Source organism: Primulina tabacum, chromosome 13 (assembly GCF_025594145.1).
Source record: "Primulina tabacum isolate GXHZ01 chromosome 13, ASM2559414v2, whole genome shotgun sequence".
In the NCBI taxonomy this organism is placed as follows: domain Eukaryota; kingdom Viridiplantae; phylum Streptophyta; class Magnoliopsida; order Lamiales; family Gesneriaceae; genus Primulina; species Primulina tabacum.
In genome coordinates this window covers 2,383,644-2,404,150 of record NC_134562.1, presented here as the reverse complement: position 1 = coordinate 2,404,150, position 20,507 = coordinate 2,383,644, and positions in this window count along the sequence as shown.

Sequence of the window (20,507 nt, the reverse complement as noted above, 5' to 3'; positions counted from 1 at the left end):
TTTGCAATGTGCAAGGAACTTTGACTGTCACAAAACAAAGGAACATTCTCTTGTTTATGCTCGATCTCCTCCAATAACCTTTTAATCCATATTGCCTCCTTGCAAGCTTGACTAGCTGCCATGTATTCTGCCTCCGTTGTAGATAACGCCACAATTGTCTGCAGTTTTGAAACCCAGCTTACTGCTCCCTCTGCCAGTGTAAACATATAACCAGTAGTAGATTTCCTATTATCAAGATCACCTGCATAATCTGAATCGACATTGCCCCTGAGTGTAAAATCCGATCCTCCATAACATAATGCAGCATTCGAGGTACCCTTAATGTATCTAAGGATCCTCTTAATAGTACTCCAATACTCTCGTCCAGGATTCGCCATATACCAACTAACCGCTCCCACTTCTTGAGCAATGTCCGATCTTGTACAGATTATAGCGAACATCAAACTCCCCACTGCTGATGCATATGGTACTCGAGACATCTCCATCCTCTCTACTTCACTGCTAGGACACATCTCGGAGGATAACTTGAAGTTAATAGGAAGAGGACTTGCATCCCTAGAATCTTGTTTGCTGGTCCCAAGTCCTTCATATCAAATTTCCTAGCCAACTGTGCCTTCAATCCTTGGACCTGATCTTTGTTGGGGCCTGCTATCAACATGTCGTCGACATACAACCGTAAAATAATATAATCATCACCAGACCTCTTGAAATATGTACAATGGTCTGCACTCAGTCTGTTGTATTCAAGGCTCATGATATAGGAATCAATTCTCTTGTACCAACACCTCGGAGCCTGTTTGAGACCGTACAGAGATTTGTTCAACCTGCAAACCAAGTTCTCTTTGCCTTTTCCGCAAAAACCTTCTGCCTGGAGTATATAAATTTCTTCTTCAAGATCTCTATGAAGAAATGTCGTTTTCACATCTAGCTGTTTTAGATGTAGGTCAAACACCGCACATAATGCCAGCACCACTCTGACTGTTGTAACCCGAAACACAGGAGAAAATATCTCGTTGAAGTCAATGCCTTCTTTCTGAGCATACCCTTTTACCACCAATCTAGCACGATACCGCTCCACTTGGTTATTGCCATCACGCTTGATCTTATAGACTCATCTGTTTCCAATGGCTTTCCTCCCTCGTGGTAGTGTAACAAGATCCAAGTTTTATTTTTGTCCAATGCCTTCGATTCATCTTGCATTGCTATCATCCACAAGGATACATCCGAGCTTTAAGTAGCCTCGTGCAAACTTGATGGCTCACCATCCTATGATAATAGACAATATGCAATATTGCTTTCAGTGACATAATCTAAAAGCCAACCTGGTGGTTTTCTGTCTCGAGTTGACTGCCTCACATTGGAAACCTCAGACTCAACATGTTTTTGTTCTTCGTGCTCTGGTACTGCTTCACAAGAAACTTGACCTTCGTCGGTCTTATTTTCCACCTGAAAAATAGTAGTTTCTGAATTCGGTGTGCCTTTGTCTCCCTTTACTTTATCTTCCTCGAAGATAACATCCCTGCTGATGACAAGCTTGTGAACAGTAGGATCCCACAAGCGAAACCACTTTACTCCATCAGCATAACCCAAGAAGATACATTTTCTGGATTTCGAATCCAACTTCGATCTTTCTTGTTCATTGTACAGAACGTACACAAGACTTCCAAATGTATGCAAATGAGAATAATCTGTTGGCTTCCCAGTCCACATCTCCATCGGAATCTTCAGATCAATCGCCAGTGAAGGAGAACGATTGATAATATAACAAGCAGTTTTGACTGCTTCTGCCCAAAATGACTTTTCTAGACCTGTAGTCCTCAACATAGCTCTTGTTCTGTCCAACAAGGTTCTGTTCATCCGCCCTGCCACTCCATTTTGTTGAGGTGTGTAAGCCGTCGTAAACTGTCTTTTCATGCCTTCATGTTGACAATATGCATCAAACTCGTCACTGGTATATTCTCCTCCATTGTCAGTCCTCAAACACTTGATTTTCTTTTCAAAATCAAGTTCAACCCGCGCTTTAAAATCTTTGAAGACTTGGAAAACATCTGATTTCTTCTTGATTGGATACACCCAACATCTCCTAGAGAAATCATCAATGAACGAGACAAAGTATCTCGCTCTTCTTAGGGATACAACAGATGCTTGCAAAACATCCGAATGAATCGGCTCCAATATGCTTTTGTTCCTGGCAGTAGAAGTGCCAAACTTTAATCTGTATTGTTTACTGGTAACATAGTGCTCACAAAAGGGTAGTGACACTTTTGCAAGTCCCGACAGCAGCTTCCGTTCTAAGAGAATTTTCAACCCTCGTTCTGACATATGCCCGAGCGTTCTATGCCATAATACTGTTAATTCTTCTCCTGAACCAATTGATGCAACAGCTAGTTCCGCCTCTTTGTGTGTTTCTCCCAAAAGTACATACAGATTTGCAGCCACTTTTTCCACCTTCATAACCACAAGCACACCTTCACAATTTTCATGATCTCATTCTCGATACGAATTTTGCACCCGATGTCATCCAATTGCCCCAAGGACAAAAGATTCTTCGTCAGTCCTTTCACGTGTCATACCTCCTGTATGGTGCGAATGGTGCCATCAAACATCTTTATTTTGATAGTACCGACCCCAGCGATTTCCAAGGCATGATTATTTCCCATGAATACAGATCCTCCTGAGACTGGTTCATAATAATCAAACCATTCTCTTCGAGACGTCATGTGCCACGTCGCTCCTGAATCCATAATCCATGTATCACAAAATTTGTGTCTGCCTTCTGCAACTGTTGCTGCTTCGCTGAATAATATTTCACCGCTGCCTGAAGCACTGGCCACATTTCCTTGAGAACTTTTCTCGATACTCGTACATTCTTTCTTGAAGTGCCCTTTACCGCCACATTTAAAGCAGTAAATATTTTTCTTCTTACTTCTCGACTTTGATCTACCTCGTCTTTGACTCCCTCCCACTGGAGTCACGGTCCATAAATCTTCCTCTTATCATTGGTAAAGGATCTGCCTGCTTCGAAGTTACCAACCTATCTTCCTTATTTTTGCGCCAGCTTTCTTCTCCGAGAACCGCAGTTAAGACATCATCGAATTTTAGAAAGCCCATAAGAATATTGTTGGTAATGTTGATGATAAGTTGATAATATGAATCTGGTAGACTTTGAAGTAGAAGCTCCGCACGTTAATTTTCCCTAATTTATGCCCCATGGAAGTGAGTTGGGCAAATAGAGTATTTAGTGTATTTATATGGTCGGTCATCGATGAGGATTCCGCCATCCAAAGAGTATAAAGACTTCTCTTTAGGAAAATCATGTTGTGTAGTGACTTGACCTCGTACATCTTTGTCAGTCCCAGATAACTTTGGCTGTTTTTATCTCAGAGATACTTGACAGTACTTCATCTGCAATAGCCAAGTGTAAATTGGCAACAACATTATCATCATCTCATTCCACTTTCCATCGTCCGTAATTTCCACCGATCTATCTCCAATAGCCGCCAAACAATTCTCATTTCTTTAAATTGCTTGTATCTTTATTTTCCACAACATAAAATTGTTTCCGTTGAACTTTGCTATCTCGTACCTTCCCGCCATTATGTCTACAACAATTTTAGTAGACTGGACAAAATAATCCCGCTTTAAATAAAAAATCTTAAAAAATCTTTTCTGATGTGAAAGATCAGTCTAGGCTGCAACCACAGAGCATACTCATAATTTTAAGAAATTTTAAACCAAGGCTCTGATACCACTTGTTGGTCCCACGTGCGGAATTTGAGATAATAAAATCGAAAAATAAAGAATAAACTATACACCGAGATTTACGTGGAAAACCCCTAAAAATTATTATGGTAAAAACCACGGGCAAGATGAAAAGAATTCCACTATAATATTTTGTGGTGTACAACACACTCACTGTGTTTTTAAAGAGAACACATACTCTCTTAATACAGGAGAACAAAACACCTCACAATGATTATAGAACTAAGCACTCAAATGCTTATAAGATGAGAGAAAACTCGAAGAATGGATAATTTCATAATGAAGGGGGAGCTCTATTTATAGAGCCCCTTGTCCGTATGAAAACGCGTCTTCCGTCTGAATCATTTCGTCAATTCCGTGTTTTCCGTCTTTAAATTTTGCTGCTTGCTATTCCCACCGAATCCAGCTCATTTGTTGACTAACTAAATGCATTGTCTTGCCGACATAACCCAAACGAATGTTCACACATCAAAATCAAAAGATATAATCCTTTTAAGTCCAATGAACTGCCCAAATGGATGAGCACTTACTTCAATGAATAATTTCAATGAAACCAATGATACATCAAACCCAAGACCTACATTTACAGAGCAATCATAACTCAATTACCCGATTATTTATCAAAATCCCAAATTAAAAATAAAATTATTTTCTTCTTATGGGCCACAATAAAAAAACTTGGTAAATCTTAAAAAAGATTAAAACGTTAAACATAAGTTTAAAAAAATATAATTACCTCAGACCCGCATCCTGTAACCACTTCTATTCAAGAACCCCTCATGAATTGAATCATCCAAAATTATTTCCAAGCAAACAAGACCTCAAAATCTTTAGAAATTCAGATGCTTTTTTACGCTGTAACTTTAAAGAAGGGCCACAAAAATAGTAAAAAAATATACAGATGCAGAAGGAACCAAAACAAAAAAAAAAAAAAGACACTAATAATTGTCAAATGAAACAAATAAACAATAAAGCGAGTGGTTTGGTAACTCCATTGAAGAAGCTCAGTTCCTCACCTTTCAAATTAGGGCATCTGATGACTGAAATCAACACTAATAGACACAGGCGGCGCCGGCGAGGAGGACGTGGCGACGAATATGGCAGAAAGTTAGAGGCGGTGACAAGGGTTTTGGCAAAGAAGAAATTGGAGCACAGAAAAGAAGAAAAGAAATTGGGGCTTGCGGGAAAAAAAATTGAGCGCGCTTAGAAAGTAATGTGCGCGCATTTTTCTTCCACAACGTGCATTAATATGCTTTCCGTGAATAATAATATTGACAGCGTGTGATTAATGTACGCCGTTAATATCTAAACACGATTTCTTTTTTTAAAAAAATTTTATACTATTAACAGCGCACATAAAAATGCACGCTGTTAATAATGCTATTAACAACGTGCTTTTAATGCGCGCTATTAATGTCTAGACGTGATTTTTTTTTAAAGAAAAAATTATACTATTAACAGCGCACATAAACATCGACGCTGTTAATAATAATATTAACGGAGTGCTTTTAATGTGCGCGGTTAATAGTGCACTGCGAAAAATAATTTTTGTTGTAGTGTAGCCACCATTTGGACAGTAGTGCGGATGTTCACATTGGAGGACAGTGTGGACATAGGCACAATATTCTTGTCTACAATTTTGGTCAAAAAACACAGGTTCAAATCTTAACAATTCTCCCACTTGAAGACTTGATTTTAATCATGTCTTCACACCATCAATGTAGTAGCTCACATATCCCTTTTATACTTGTAGTCTAACTGAAGTTGAACACAACTTCAATTTGTCAATGGTCATAACCTTTGTGAGCATATCGGCTGGATTCTTACTTCTAAGAATCTTCTCAAGCATCAAGACTCCATCTTCCATTACTAATCTGATGAAATGGTACCTAGTCTGTATATGTTTTGTCCTAGCATGATAAACATGATTTTTTTCCTAAATGAATAGCACTCCGTCTGTCACAGTGTAATGTGCTACCTTCAAGCTTCTGACCCAATTCCAAAAAAGATCTCAACCATATAATCTCTTTGTTAGCTTTTGTAACTGCTACGTACTCAGCTTCAGTAGTTGAAAGCGCAACTATCTTTTGCAACTTAGATACCCAGCTTACTATCGTACCACCTATATGAGCACATATCCAGTGGTACTTTTTCTGCCATCTAGGTCACCACCCATGTCTGCATCGACAAAACCTTTTAAGCCCAAGTTTGATCTTCTGAAGCATAAAGAGAAACTAGCAGTACCTTTCAAGTACCTCAGAATCCAATTAACTGCTTCCCAGTGTTGTTTTCCTGGATTGCTCATAAACCTGCTCACAACTCCCACTGCATGTGCTATGTCTGTTCTAGAGCACACCATTGCATACATGAGGCTTCCGACAGCAGAAGCATAAGGAATCTTGTTTATATGAGCGTGCTCCTGCTTCTTCGAAAGTGATTGTGCTTTGGTTAGTTTAAAATGACTAGCCAAAGGAGTACTCACATGTTTAGCTTCATCCATGTTAAACCTGCTAACCACCTTTTTCACGTTCTTTTCTTGAGATAACTTCAAGATTCCTTTCACCCGATCTCCAAAGATCCTCATTCCAAGGATTTGCTTTGCAGCACCCAAATCCTTCATAGCAAATTCTTTTGATAACTCTTTCTTGAGTTTATCATTATCCTCCAGACAAGCTCCTGCTATCAACATATCATCTACATATAGCAGTAGAATGATATAAGAACCATCAAACTTCATCACGTAACAACGGTGATCAGACTGACACCTCAGGAAACCATTATTACTCATGAATCCATCAAAATTCTTGTACCACTGCCTTGGAGCTTGTTTGAGACCATACAAGCTCTTCGAATGTTTGCACACCATTTTCTCTTTTTCTCATACTTCAAAACCCTGTGGTTGCTTCATATAAATTTCTTCATCTAGGTCACCATGAATAAATGCCTTTTTTACATCAACTGCTCCAGATATAAATATTCTTTTTCCACTAATCCAAGTACAGTCCTCATTGTGGTTAACTTAACAACCGGAGAGAAAATCTCAGTGTAATAATGTCTAATTTTTGTTGAAAACCTTTTACTATTAGAGTAGGTGCCCGTCGATCCCAGTGTTGGCCGAGGATTCACATTGAAACTCTAAGTATAAACAATTTTTATTTTAATAATATTTGAAAATATTGTTTTGGCACATCTTTATATGTATATTCATGCTTGTTACATAGATAAAGTCCTTGAATATACAAATAGTAGAAAGATTATGAGATGCTCATATGATGAGCATCATGAAACTCATATTTGGAATATTGTATATTCTAAACAGTTCCTAGTCCATTTAGCCGCCGCTAAGAAGGATATATGCCGCTCGAGTTTGAGACTACTATCTGCGATGTGAGTTCCATGTTTAACTAGTAGGGGACATTGTGATGTCTGAGCATACAGATAGGTGCGCCTTGTAGAGTGCACTAAACAACCCTCCATAAAGGACTTTCCAAGTGGTTCTCACTTATCGAGTGGAAACGTCCTAGTTTATGGTTGTACATCATTAGTTCTTATGACCCGGGACGACATTGAGACTCTATATGCTAGCATATCACTTTGACTTGTTTGCCAACTCATATGGGGTCATCGGGTGGCAAGGTTGGTTGTTTTGATGAAACATATAGGAGTCGATGCATTGTAGTCAGGGATTCACCGCTTACCTTCGGGTATGGATATCCTATGCGATCTCATGTATATGTAGTTTGAAATCTCTGATCAGAGTGTTGGTGGTAATAGAGAAAGGGGTTTCTTATATTACACCATCGATGCAACTACGACATGATACATAGTATCGATTCTTTGACAACTCTCGATATACCAATAGTTGTCGAATCGGTCGGGATATATGAGATGAAGGGACCGTACTGTACACTAACCATAATGGAATGGTTCTTGTAGGCACTATCATTTGATACCTAGGGAATCATGTAAGCGATGCTTCTTCATTTGATGAAAGGATAGCAAACTTCTCAAAGAAAAATGTCTTGCATTTCCTAGTGCAATTGTAAGGTAGTTCTAGCTAGTTGGTGGTGGGCTTGATTTTGAGCAAGGGCTCAAGGGAAGCTTAGAGTTGTCTACCCATTGAAGAGCAACAACTTAGTTGGAGCCATCATCAATCCTTGTGATTGATATGTAAAACACTAAAACACCCTATGTATGTTTGTGCAACGTACCGTATTTTGAAAAACTTTAAAATTTGCGGAAAAATTAAAATTTTCTTAAATACAAAATACACTTTCAAATTTGCATTAAAATAACTTGCTCTGTCTAAAAACATTTGCAATAAAAACAACCACAACCAAGTTTGCTAAAAGTAATAATCATTTAAACATCATAAATCACGTCATGAAAATCAGAGTATTTGAAACAACATGCATAAAAGTATTCATAAAAACATGGGCGATCCTCGGGTTTAGCCTCCTGCGCAGTCCAAGCCAGCTCATTGGTCCCCACCCCTCGTCTCCTCAAAGTCATCCTCACCTGCATCGATCAAGTCTAGTGAGTCTAAAGACTCAACATATATAAACTGGAAATAACAAGTAATATGTAATAAAACTACATGCTTCTTAAAAATAGACCATGCATACTTGAAACTTGAACATGCGTATATAAGCTTGAACATACATACATAACATAGACGTGCCATCAACGTAAACTTTTCTTAAACATGCTTGCATCATACATACTTGAACATGCATAAACTTCATCATTTTGCATAGAGATATGTTTCAAAGCAAGTGACCCATACATAAATGTGCCTGATCAGACTAAACCACAGTACTGGGCTGACAGGGAAAATCCACTGCCACATACATGAGATCCCCGGTCATGCTTTATCGGGTGGATTGGTCCCTGGTCATGCTTTACCGCTTTCCAATCCTGATCTAAACCCGATCATGCTTTACCGGGGTGGAGAGGTCATCGGTCACGTTCACCGACTTCCAAACCCGTTCATAGTTGGAGAGGTCCCCGGACACGTTATCCGACTTCCAAACCCATTCATAATTGGTCACAAGACATTTAGCATACCTCAAAACTTAAAATATTTTCTTTTGCACGTCGAACATACTTACTTGGCGTTGAGGGATTCGTTGGATCTCGCTTGGGGCCACTGCTGCACGTACTAACATGAGTTCAAACACTTATCTTTCATAAGTTAGAAGTATTAGTCATGCTCACACCCGAAATGACAAATGTCCTTATGACGTTCTAAATCTCTCGGGACTTGACCTCTTTTAATCATCGTACTAAATCATGACATCAAACCCCAAAACAATCCCTAAAAAAAATATAATTTTTTTTTATAGAGGACATGGACCCTGTGTAAGGGTCCGGGTATGGATTCGTGTAGATGCTGGAATTTCATATTTCAAAGGAAACAAAGGCACGGACCCCGTGTCAGGGTCCGGCTAAGGGTCCGTGTACATGCTGGAATTGTAAACCAACGGATAAACACTACACTTAAGGCTTATTCCTCCTAACTCGATCATACGGACCGTGAACCAATGTCTCGAGACCCATCCTAGGATGCTACGGCATTAACTCAAACCCATACAAATGCCCCAAACGACGACGCACTCCAAACAACGCAACACAACCCGTAAACACGACATTTTGACACCAAAACGCATCCTACGACTTCTAACGCAATCTTGTGCCTATCGACGCGAACCGATACACCAAAAACCATCCCAACATCATACTCAACATACTTAAACCTTATAAGCGATCACCCATCAATGTTCGACGAAGCCTAGAACAATAAAACTTAAAGGAAACATCAAGAACGTATTTTCAGAAAATCGCAATTTGATCAGTCCCACGAAAACCATCATAACTCGCTCATTTCTTATCCAAATATTTCGAATTTACTGTAAAATCGAATGTATCAAAAAGTTCTACGATTTATATGTTGAAAGCTTTTCCAAAAAATCGACCAAAAAATTGTAGTATTTAAAATGACAGTAAATTCCGAGTTTTGAATCCAAAAATCATTTCAAAAGCGATCCAACCATTTTTGCTCAAACTTTTGCATAACATATACATGTTTTTTCATACAATAAACATTAAAATTATTACTATGACAAGATAGATGCGAAAATGAAAGAATATACATGTCTTTTGATATTTAAAGTTACCGAAACGACGACACCAAAACGGGAAAGATACGAGGGTTGATCCGGAATGAACGTGTCACAATTTTCTTGAAGAAAAGTGACGAAAACTTGCTGGAAAATAGAAGGGAAAGGGGGCGGCTGCTCTTGCTTTTAGAACCCTAGGTTTTCTTCTAAAACAATATGAATTGAATGTGTATGTGTGTGTTGTGTGATAACCGAAGTGTGTGTGTGCAAATGTGGGTATGTGCGTGAGTTTTGATAGTGGGAAGGGGATCAGGGGTTTTAATTAAGGAAAATAAATTTCTTAATTAATAATTAACATGCTAATAAAATATAATTCCCACACTAATTTTACAGAAACTCCCCTAATTAAATAAAGGCACATGTGACAACTCTTTAAAAATTTTAAAATCATAAAATCACCTAATAATTAAATTAGGCTATAAAAATGCTAATACTAAATAAAACATTTAACATGCCCCAATCCTAATTTAAAATAAAATACAACATTTTAAAATCACCAAAATCATCGCGGGTCTCTTTTCCTCGATCCCGCATCGAATAGTCTCCTGAAACATGAAATAAAGAAAACATTTAACGTGCATCACATAAACATAAATAATTTAAAATAATGCAATTTCATAAATCATGCATCTCAAAAATCATTTTAAATTTGATTAAATAATTTAACAATTAAATAAATGCATGAGATTTACGTGTACTGATTTTGGGCTCTACAGTTCCTCCCCTACTTAAATAAATTTCATTCTCGAAATTAAATCTCACCAAACAGTTCTGGATAGTGACTTCTCATATCTGCTTCTGTCTCTCAAGTGGCCACCTCCACTGATTGATTCAGCCACCGGACTTTGACCAACTTGGTCACCTTGTTCCGAAGTCTCCGCTCCTGTCTGTCTAGAATTTGGACAGGTCTTTCCTCATAAGACAGATCTGGATCAAGCTGCAACGGCTCATAGCTCAAAACATGAGAAGGATTCGCTAGGTACTTCCTCAGTATCGAGACGTGGAACACATTGTGTACACCTGCCAGATTCGGTGGTAGGGCTACACGATAAGCTGGTGTCCCAACTCTGTCAAGAATTTCGAACGGTCCAATAAATCTCGGACTAAGCTTGCCTCTCTTCCCAAACCTCATAACACCCTTTATAGGTGCTATCTTCACGAAAACGTGATCACCTGCGGCAAATTCAAGATCCCTTCTCCTCTTGTCAGCATAACTCTTTTGACGACTCTGGGCGGTCTTCATCCTGTCTCTAGGGATGGCAATTTTCCCCGCGGTTTCGGGGCTCCGCGGGGAAAACCCGAAATGGGACGGGTTCGCGGATATGTTAATGGATTTGGTTTCGGGTTCAGGGATTTTTAAAAATCCCCGAAATATATTGGGACGGGTTTGGGAATCTTATCCCCATACCAAACCCTCCCAAACCCGCCCCGATAACATATATATATACATATACAGTTATATATATATATATAAATACAGTAATATATATTATATAAAAAAGTATATACAGTAATATATATTAAATATAATACTAATATATATAAATACAATAATATATTCGGGTATTTCAAACGGGTTCGGGGACGGGGACGGGGACGGGGACGGGATTTTATCCCCGCGGGTTCGAGGTCGGGGATTCCTCGATAAGGTAGATCCGGGGATGGGTGCGGGGATGAGAGCGGGGATATAATTAGGGGACGGGGATGGGGATGGCAAACCCGCCCCCGCCCCGTCCCATTGCCATCCCTACCAGTCTCGGATCTTGACCACCACATCAGCAGTCTACTGAACAATCTCTGGACCAAGTTCTGATCTCTCACCGGATTCATCTCAATGAATCGGTGATCTGCACTTCCTCCCATACAATGACTCATAGGGAGCCATACCTATAGATGATTAGAAGCTGTTGGTATATATAAACTCCACAAGAGGTAGCTTCGATTCCCAATTCCCATGGAAATCAATCACACAAGCTCTCAACAAATCCTCCAAAATCTGAATCACTCGCTCATATTGGCCGTCTGTCTGAGGGTGAAAAGCTGTACTGAATAGCAACTTCTTCCCCATGGCTGCGTGCAAACTCTTCCAGAAGGATGATGTAAACCTCGGGTCCCTATCGGACAATATAGTAACTCGGATCCCGTGCAATCGAACTATCTCCCTGATATAGAGCTCCGCTACTGCGTCATAGAGAAAGTCGTCTTCACTGCCAAGAAGTGTGCCGACTTAGTAAGTCGATCCAGTATAACACAAATAGCATTGGATCCTCTGACTGACCTCGGCAAACCAACAACGAAGTCCATGGTGATATTCTCCTATTTGCACTCGGGGATAGGGAGCGGCTTAAGCATCCCTGCTGGCCTCTAATGCTTTGCCTTCACCTGCTGACAAGTGAGACATTCAGAAACAAATCGGCGGATGTCTCTCTTCATACCTGGCCACCAATACAGAATATGCAAATCCTTGTACATCTTGATACTTCTTGGATGGATATAATACGGAGATGTATGTACCTCTATCAAAATATCCTCTCTGATCGAATCAACACTAGGCACTCACATCCTTCCTCTGTATCTCACAATGCCATCTGTGTAGAGTACACTGCCCTTGGCTTCATCCTTCAGTCTCCATTTCTGTAACTGCTCATCCAAAAACTGACCTCTACGGATTCGGTCTAGCAAGGTAGACTGGACTGTCAGATAGCTTAGGAGCTCTGCCCTTAGGATAAACCTCTAACCCAACCCTCTGAATCTCTAACTGAAGAGATCTCTGCACTGACAACTGTGCTACGACTGCAACTTTCCTGCTCAAAGCATCTGCCACAACATTAGCTTTTCCTGGATGGTAGCTAATTTCACAATCGTAGTCTTTCACTAGCTCTAACCACCGTCTTTGTCTCATATTCAGATCTTTCTGCATGAAGAAATACTTGAGACTCTTGTGATCAATAAATATTTGGCATTTCTCCCCATACAAATAATGTCTCCATATCTTCAACGCAAAGACAACGGCAGCTAACTCAAGATCATGAGTCGGGTATTTCTTCTCATGCACCTTTAACTTTCTGGAGGCATAAGCTATAACCCGACCATGCTGCATCAAAACTGCGCCTAAACCAAGCTTAGAAGCGTCGGTGTATAACACAAAATCGCATTGACCTGCTGGCATGGCTAACACTGACGCTGAGATAAGAGCTTTCTTCAAAGTACTAAAACTCTTCTGGCACTCTCCACTCCATATGAATTTAGCATTCTTCTTAGTCAATAAAGTGAGTGGCACTGCAATTGAAGAAAATCCCTGAATAAATTTCCTGTAGTAGCCTGTTAAGCCTAGGAAACTGCGGATCTCTGACGCATTATTCGGCTCAACCCATTCCTTAACTGCTGCCACTTTGGCTGGGTCCACCTCGACACCACTGCTAGATATTATATGCACAAAAAAACGCTACCTTCTCCAACCATAATTCACACTTACTGAATTTTGCAAACAACTTGCGACTGTGCAAGACCTGCAAAACTATACCCAAGTGCTGACTGTGCTCCTCTTAGTTCTTCGAGTAGATAAGAATGTCGTCAATGAATACTATGAGGAACTGATCTAGGTAGGGCTGAAATACTCGATTCATGAGGTCCATAAATATTGCTGGAGCATTCGTCAGTCCAAACAGGAATTACTAAGATCTCGTAGTGCTCGTACCTGGTTCTGAAGGCTGTCTTATGAACATCTGCATCCTTTACCTTCAGCTGATGATACCAAGATCGTAGATCTATCTTAGAGAACACCGTGGCTCCCTGCAACTGATCGAACAAGTCATCGATCCTTGGTAGTGGGTATTTGTTCTTGATCGTTACCTTATTTAGTTCTCGGTAATTGATACACAACCTCATGCTCACATCTTTCTTCTTTATGAAGAGTACTGGTGCGCCCCATTGTGAGAAACTAGGGAAGATGAATTCTTTATCCAAGAGCTCCTGAATCTGATGCTTGAGTTCTAACATCTCAGCTGGAGCTAAACGGTACGGTGCCTTATAAATTGACACAGTGCCACAGTGCCTGGCATAAGGTTGATGGCGAACTCCACCTCTATCTCTGGTGGAAGGCCTGCGACATCGTCTAGAAAGACGTCAGGAAAATCTCTGCAATTGGTACGTCAGATATCGACGGAGTGAGTACGTCAGGTGCGGACAAAATGCTGGCCAAGAAAGCCTGACAACCCTTATGAATAAGTCTCCGTGCCTGCATACAAGAGATCATGCGAGGGAAACTCCTCCATCTATCTGGCTCAAAGAGAAACTGCTCCATGCCCAAAGGATTTACCAACACTGACCTTTTCTGGAAATCAATGAGAACTCTGTTCTTTGTCAGCCAGTTCATTTCCAAGATAATATCGAATTCAGGCATCGTCAAATTAGATCGACATACACTAGGTTGCCTTGCAGTTCAAGATTAATGTCTCTGACCACGCTAGTAGCTGATAATTCTTCCCCTGATGGGACTGTCACTGAATAGCTCACGTTGAGTTCAATAGACTTGACATCCAGATGATTAGTGAACGTCTCCAAAATAAAAGAGTGAGTGGCCCCTGAATCTATCAAGGCCTTCGTGGCTACCCTCTTTATGAAAATATTTCCTGAGAGGCGTTATCACAACACACAAACTTATATCCCAAAATTCTAATCTTAACATCAAGCATGGTAAAAAAATCTAAACACAAGTCACCAAAAATACTAACTAGCACACTAATAATTCCAAATAAAATTTGAAACATGCATAGCAAAAGTTACGCGGTGCGAATTAAATAAGTTACCGGTCAACAGGGTCGTGTCTGGGTTGGCCTCCTCTGCCTGCATGGCGAACACTCTACACTGGGTCAGCTGCCTCCACTGTGGGAAGTCTCTCAACATATGATCATTGGCTCCGCATTTGAATCATTTGCCCGATCCCATTAAACACTGTCCCAGATGCTGACGGTGGCACTTCGGGCACACTGGGTACTCATCGGGCTTCTGCGGAGCCTTCAGTTGAGGAATAGGACCCTTGCCTTTCGGCGGTCCCTGAAATGGCCTCTTTCCCTGCTGTCCATGGAAAGGACTCTTAAACTGAGGTCGCTGCTGTTGCTGCTGAGGTGCCTGATAGGGCCTCTTGCCCTGCATATCGAACTCAATGTCTCTCTGGTCCTGATCTGCCGCTAAAGCTCTCGACACGGCAACTGCATAAGTCGTAGGACCAGCAACTCGAACATCACGGCGCAAGCTCGGCCGCAACCCATCCATAAAATGCCTCAGCTTCTCCCGGGCATCATTTTCAATCAGGGGCACAAAGTGATACACCCTCTCAAACTTCTTGACGAAGTCTGCCACGCAGCTGTCTCCCTGTTGCAGCGACATAAACTCCCTAGTCAGACGGGAGCATACTTCCTCAGTGAAGTACTTGGAGTAGAATACCTCCTTAAAACAATCCCATGTCAGTGTTTGCAGGTTCACTGACACTGAAGCACTCTCCCACCAAAGTCTGGCGTCTCCTGTCAGCAGGTAAGTGGCACACCTGACCCTGTCTGAGTCCTGCAGCTCCATAAAAGTGAAGATTACCTCAATGGACTTGATCCATCTTTCTGCTATCATCGGATCAGTGGTTCCCGAGAACTCCTTAAGATCCATCCTCCTAAACCTTTTATAAACTGCCTCCGATTAGGGCCTCGCCCCTGTAACCACTGTAGCTTGCTTCTCTGCAAACTGTGCGAAGAACTGGGTCATCCCTGCAAGCATCTGAGCCTGCATGCCTGGGGTGGACGAGGAGGAGTGACCCTCTCCCCATCCTGAGCTTCTCTATCCTCTTCACCTACTCCACGCGCAACCATACGTCTGGGAGGCATACTGTTCCAAAATTTCTCCAACACGTAAACCCAACATGCATGAACATAATATCCATATCATAGGATGCACGTAGCTTGAATTTAAATATGCACATGCTGAAATCATGACTTAATGCTTACTACATGAAATAATTTAAAACCATAAAACTTACATGCTTGAGGCGTGGCTTCGTGAGCTTCTCGCAACTGGCAGTAGGCATTACCCTTTACATGAACACCGCTCTGATACCAGCTTTAACGTACCGTATTTTGAAAAACTTTAAAATTTGTGGAAAAATTAAAATTTTCTTAAATACAAAATACACTTTCAAATTTGCATTAAAATAACTTGCTCGTCTAAAAACATTTGCAATAAAAACAACCACAACCAAGTTTGCCAAAAGTAATAATCGTTTAAACATCATAAACCACTTCATGGAAATCAGAGTATTTGAAACAATATGCATAAAAGTATTCATAAAAACATGGGCGGTCCTCCAGTTTAGCCTCCTGCGTAGTCCAAGCCAGCTCATTGGTCCCCACCCCTCGTCTCCTCAAATTCATCGTCACCTGCATCGATCAAGCCTAGTGAGTCTAAAGACTCAACACGTATAAACTGGATATAACAAGTAATGCGTGTAGATATCATTCCATACATGATATCTACTCAGTACACTTAGTGCATAAGCCACGTCAGGACGTGTAGATATCATTCCTTACATGATACTACCAATTGCGGATGCATACGGAATCCGTGTCATCGCCGATATCTCTGCATCAGTCTTGGGAGACATGGACTTGGATAGGGACACGCCATGACACATTGATAGATGTCCTCTCTTGGACTCATCCATCGAGAACCGCTTAACGATGGTATCAATGTATGTGGACTGGGTGAGACCAAGCAATCTTCCCAATCTATCTCTATAGATCTGTATTCCCAATACAAAAAATGTTTCACCCAAGTCCTGCATTGAGAACTTACTCGCTAACCATATTTTAGTTGATTGCAACATCCCTACATCATTTCCAATGAGTAGAATGTCATCAACATAAAGCACCAGGAATGTTACAGCACTCTCACTGACCTTCTTATACACACAAGGTTCCTCAGGATTCTTAGTAAAACCAAACTCTTTGATTTTACCATCGAATCTGAGGTTCTAACACCTAGATGCCTGCTTTAGACCAATAATAGATCTCTGAAGTTTGCATACCATATGCTCACTTTCGATAGATGTAAACCCTTCAGGTTGAAATGTGTAAATCTCTTCCTTAATATCCCCATTAAGAAAGGCTGTCTTGACATCCATATGTCATATCTCATAGTCATACCATGCAGCTATGGCTAGCAATATCATTATAGACTTGAACATTGCAACTGGAGAAAAGGTTTACTCAAAGTCAACTCCTTGTCTTTGAGTATATATTTTTGCTACCAATCGCGCCTTGAAGGTCAATATCTTCCCATATGCCACAAGTTTCCTCTTGTAAATCCATTTACACCCTATGGGAACAATTCCCTCAGATGGATCCACAAGATTCCACACTTGGTTCGAATGCATGAAATTCATCTCAGATTCCATTGCTTCAAGCCACTTGGATGAATCGGCATCCGATAACGCTTCCTTGAAGGTTAATGGATCACATTCATGGTTAGGCTCATCATGGCCCTCTTCAAGAAGTAGACCATACCTCATAGGTGGTCTCGAGACTCTCTCAGATCTTCTAGGAGCTTGTATCTCCTCTCTTGGCTCTTTGGGTGTGGGTTCTTCAATTGTGGGTGTCTCTCGAACATCTTCGAGTTCTATCATCTCCCCTTTTCTATCCAATAGAAATTCTTTTTTCCAAAAAGGTTGCATTCCTAGAAACAAACACATTTGTTTCTTGAGGATGATAGAAATAGTATCCAACTGAATTCCTTGGATATTCCACAAAATAACATAAAATGGATCGACTATCCAATTTATCTCCCACTGTCTGCTTCACATAAGCAGGGATCCCCATATTCTAAGATAAGAATATTTGGGAGGCTTACCCATCCATATCTCATATGGTGTCTTATCAACTGCCTTTGAATGGACATTATTCAACAACAGTGCCGCTGTCTCAAGCGCATATCCCCAAAAGGATGGTGCCAACTCCGTGAACCCCATCATAGACCGAACCATGTTCATCAAAGTCCGGTTATGACGCTCCGAAACACCATTTAACTGCGGTGTAGCAGGCGGAGTCCATTGCGAGAGAACATCATTCTCCCTAAGATACTCTTGGAACTCGGCACTCAAGTACTCACCACCTCGATCCGATCGAAGTGACTTGATGCTTCGTCCCAATTGTTTCTCTACTTCATTTATAAATTCTTTTAACCTTTCAAAGGCTTCAAATTTGTATTTCATCAAATACACATACTCATACCTCGAAAAGGTCACTAGTGAAGGTGATGAAGTAGACATGTCCATGCTTAGTGGTGATGCTAAGCAGACCACACACATCGGTATTGATCAAATCCAATAATTCTTTGGCTCGTTCCATATGGCCCTTAAAGGGAATTTTGGTCATCTTTCCTTTTAGACATGATTCACAACTTGGGAGATAATTAATATCAGACATATCAAACATGCCCACTCTCACTAGCTTGTTCATCCATCTTAGAGAAATATGTCCTAATCGAGCATGCCATAATTGTGTCGAATTTAGAGTATCTTGTTTTTGCATGTTTGTTGTTGTTATTTCTTGGACATTGTTTATTGGAATATCTTTCAATTTTAAGTTATAGATATCGTTTTCAAGTTCTCCAGTACCAATCAAACATTCATTCTTGTAAATGTTGCAAACACCTTTGCTAAATAAACAAGAATATGCATCTTTATCAAGCATAGAAATGGAAACAATATTTTTCACCAAATTAGGCACAAACAAAACATCTCTTAAAATCAACTTAAAGTCATTGCTCAACAATAAGTAAACATCTCTCATGGCCTAGGCAGCAACTCTTGCTCCATTGCCCATCCTCAAGAAGGTCTCACATTCCCTAAGTCTCCTACTTCTTCCCATCACCTGTAAATTATTACAGAGATGTGAGCCACAGCCGGTATCCAATACCCAAGAAGTAGAGTTAATTGAAATGTTTACTTCAATATAGAACATACCATTTCCAAAACCTTTCAGGGCAAAGATATTCTCTGCAATTACGACTCCAATGTCCAGGCTTCTTGCAGTGATGCCATACATCAACAGTCTTGTCAGCCTTCACTGCTATGGCTGCCACAGCGGGACTCGGAGATTGCCTCTTCAATGGCACGTTCTTCTTGGGATGTTGGAAAGAACATTTCTTTCCCTTCCCATGTGGACCAATCTTCGTACCAGATGAAGAACCCACATAAAGAACCGACTTCTCTTTCTTAATGGTGGCTTCAAACGTAACAAGCATATTCACCAACTCCTCAAGGGTAGGCTCTAGCTTGTTCATGTTGAAATTCACCACAAAAGGATCAAATGAGCTTGACAGTGACAAGAGCAACACATCAGTGGACAACTCCGATGGCCGCATGAGATCCATGCCAACAAACTTATCCACAAGACCAATCATTTTTAGGCCATGCTCATGGACCGAGGCCCTATCTCGCATGCGTAAAATGACTATCTCCTTGACGGTAGCATGCCTAAGAGGCCGTTTTTGCTCACCAAAGAACTCCTTGAGATGCAAATGAATGTCAGCAGCACTCTTTGCATCCTCAAAACGCCTATCAGCTCATCATTCATAGAAGCCTGCATATAACACTTGGCTTTCAAGTCATGGTCACACCATTCCTTGTAAGTCTGCAATTCTTCAGGAGTGCAGCCAGTCGGAGCCTCAACAGGGGGAGACTAAGTAAGTGTATATGCTATCCTTTCCGAATTCAAGACGATTTTCAGATTTCTTAGCCAATTGAGATATTAGGTCCAATTAAAATGTGTTTGTCGAGTATTCCAGATAGCGGATTCCGAATCGAAGACATTGTCAAAATTTGTACTGAAAAGTAAAACAGATAAATGTTAATTACTATTTTAAAATATTTAGTAAGATATAAAGTATGGACTTTTACTTCATAAATTTTCGCTCCCACTGTTTTGACATCTTTCACTATCCTCTAGTGAAAACGGGAAATTCCTTTCCTCAGTAGGTACGTAAGGTCCAATTAGCAAATTATGATCTCGAATAATATCAGCCAATTATAATTCCTAAAAAGTAGTTTCCAATTGCATCTCCATGCAACCCTTTACGTAAACTTTTGTCTCACGTTCTATTAGGACCCAATAATACGACGTCGTTCATCTTTACGTGTCAAGCCTTACTCATCGATGTTGAACATTAATGGACGGTCGCCATGAGTTCCCTCAATAATATGAGCCGAAATCATGGGAGTTCCACGTAGTTCACATCACCATGTCAATGGATGTCACAGCTTTCCGGTGTCCAGGGCTCCCTCAATAATATAAGCCGAGCCCCGAGCACGGGTAGCGTTCATCATGCATCCATTGTCGATGGAAGACATAGAAATTATAAACACCTTTATAATTCCCCTTTTCGAGCTTGATATTTATTTTGAATATTATTCAAAATGAGAGTTTTAAATTTTGAAAGGTCTCATCATCAATTCTGTTTAAAAGCTCGCCATGTTTGATCGTATGTTTGTCGGATTCATGCAACTTTGTTATTATCATAATAATA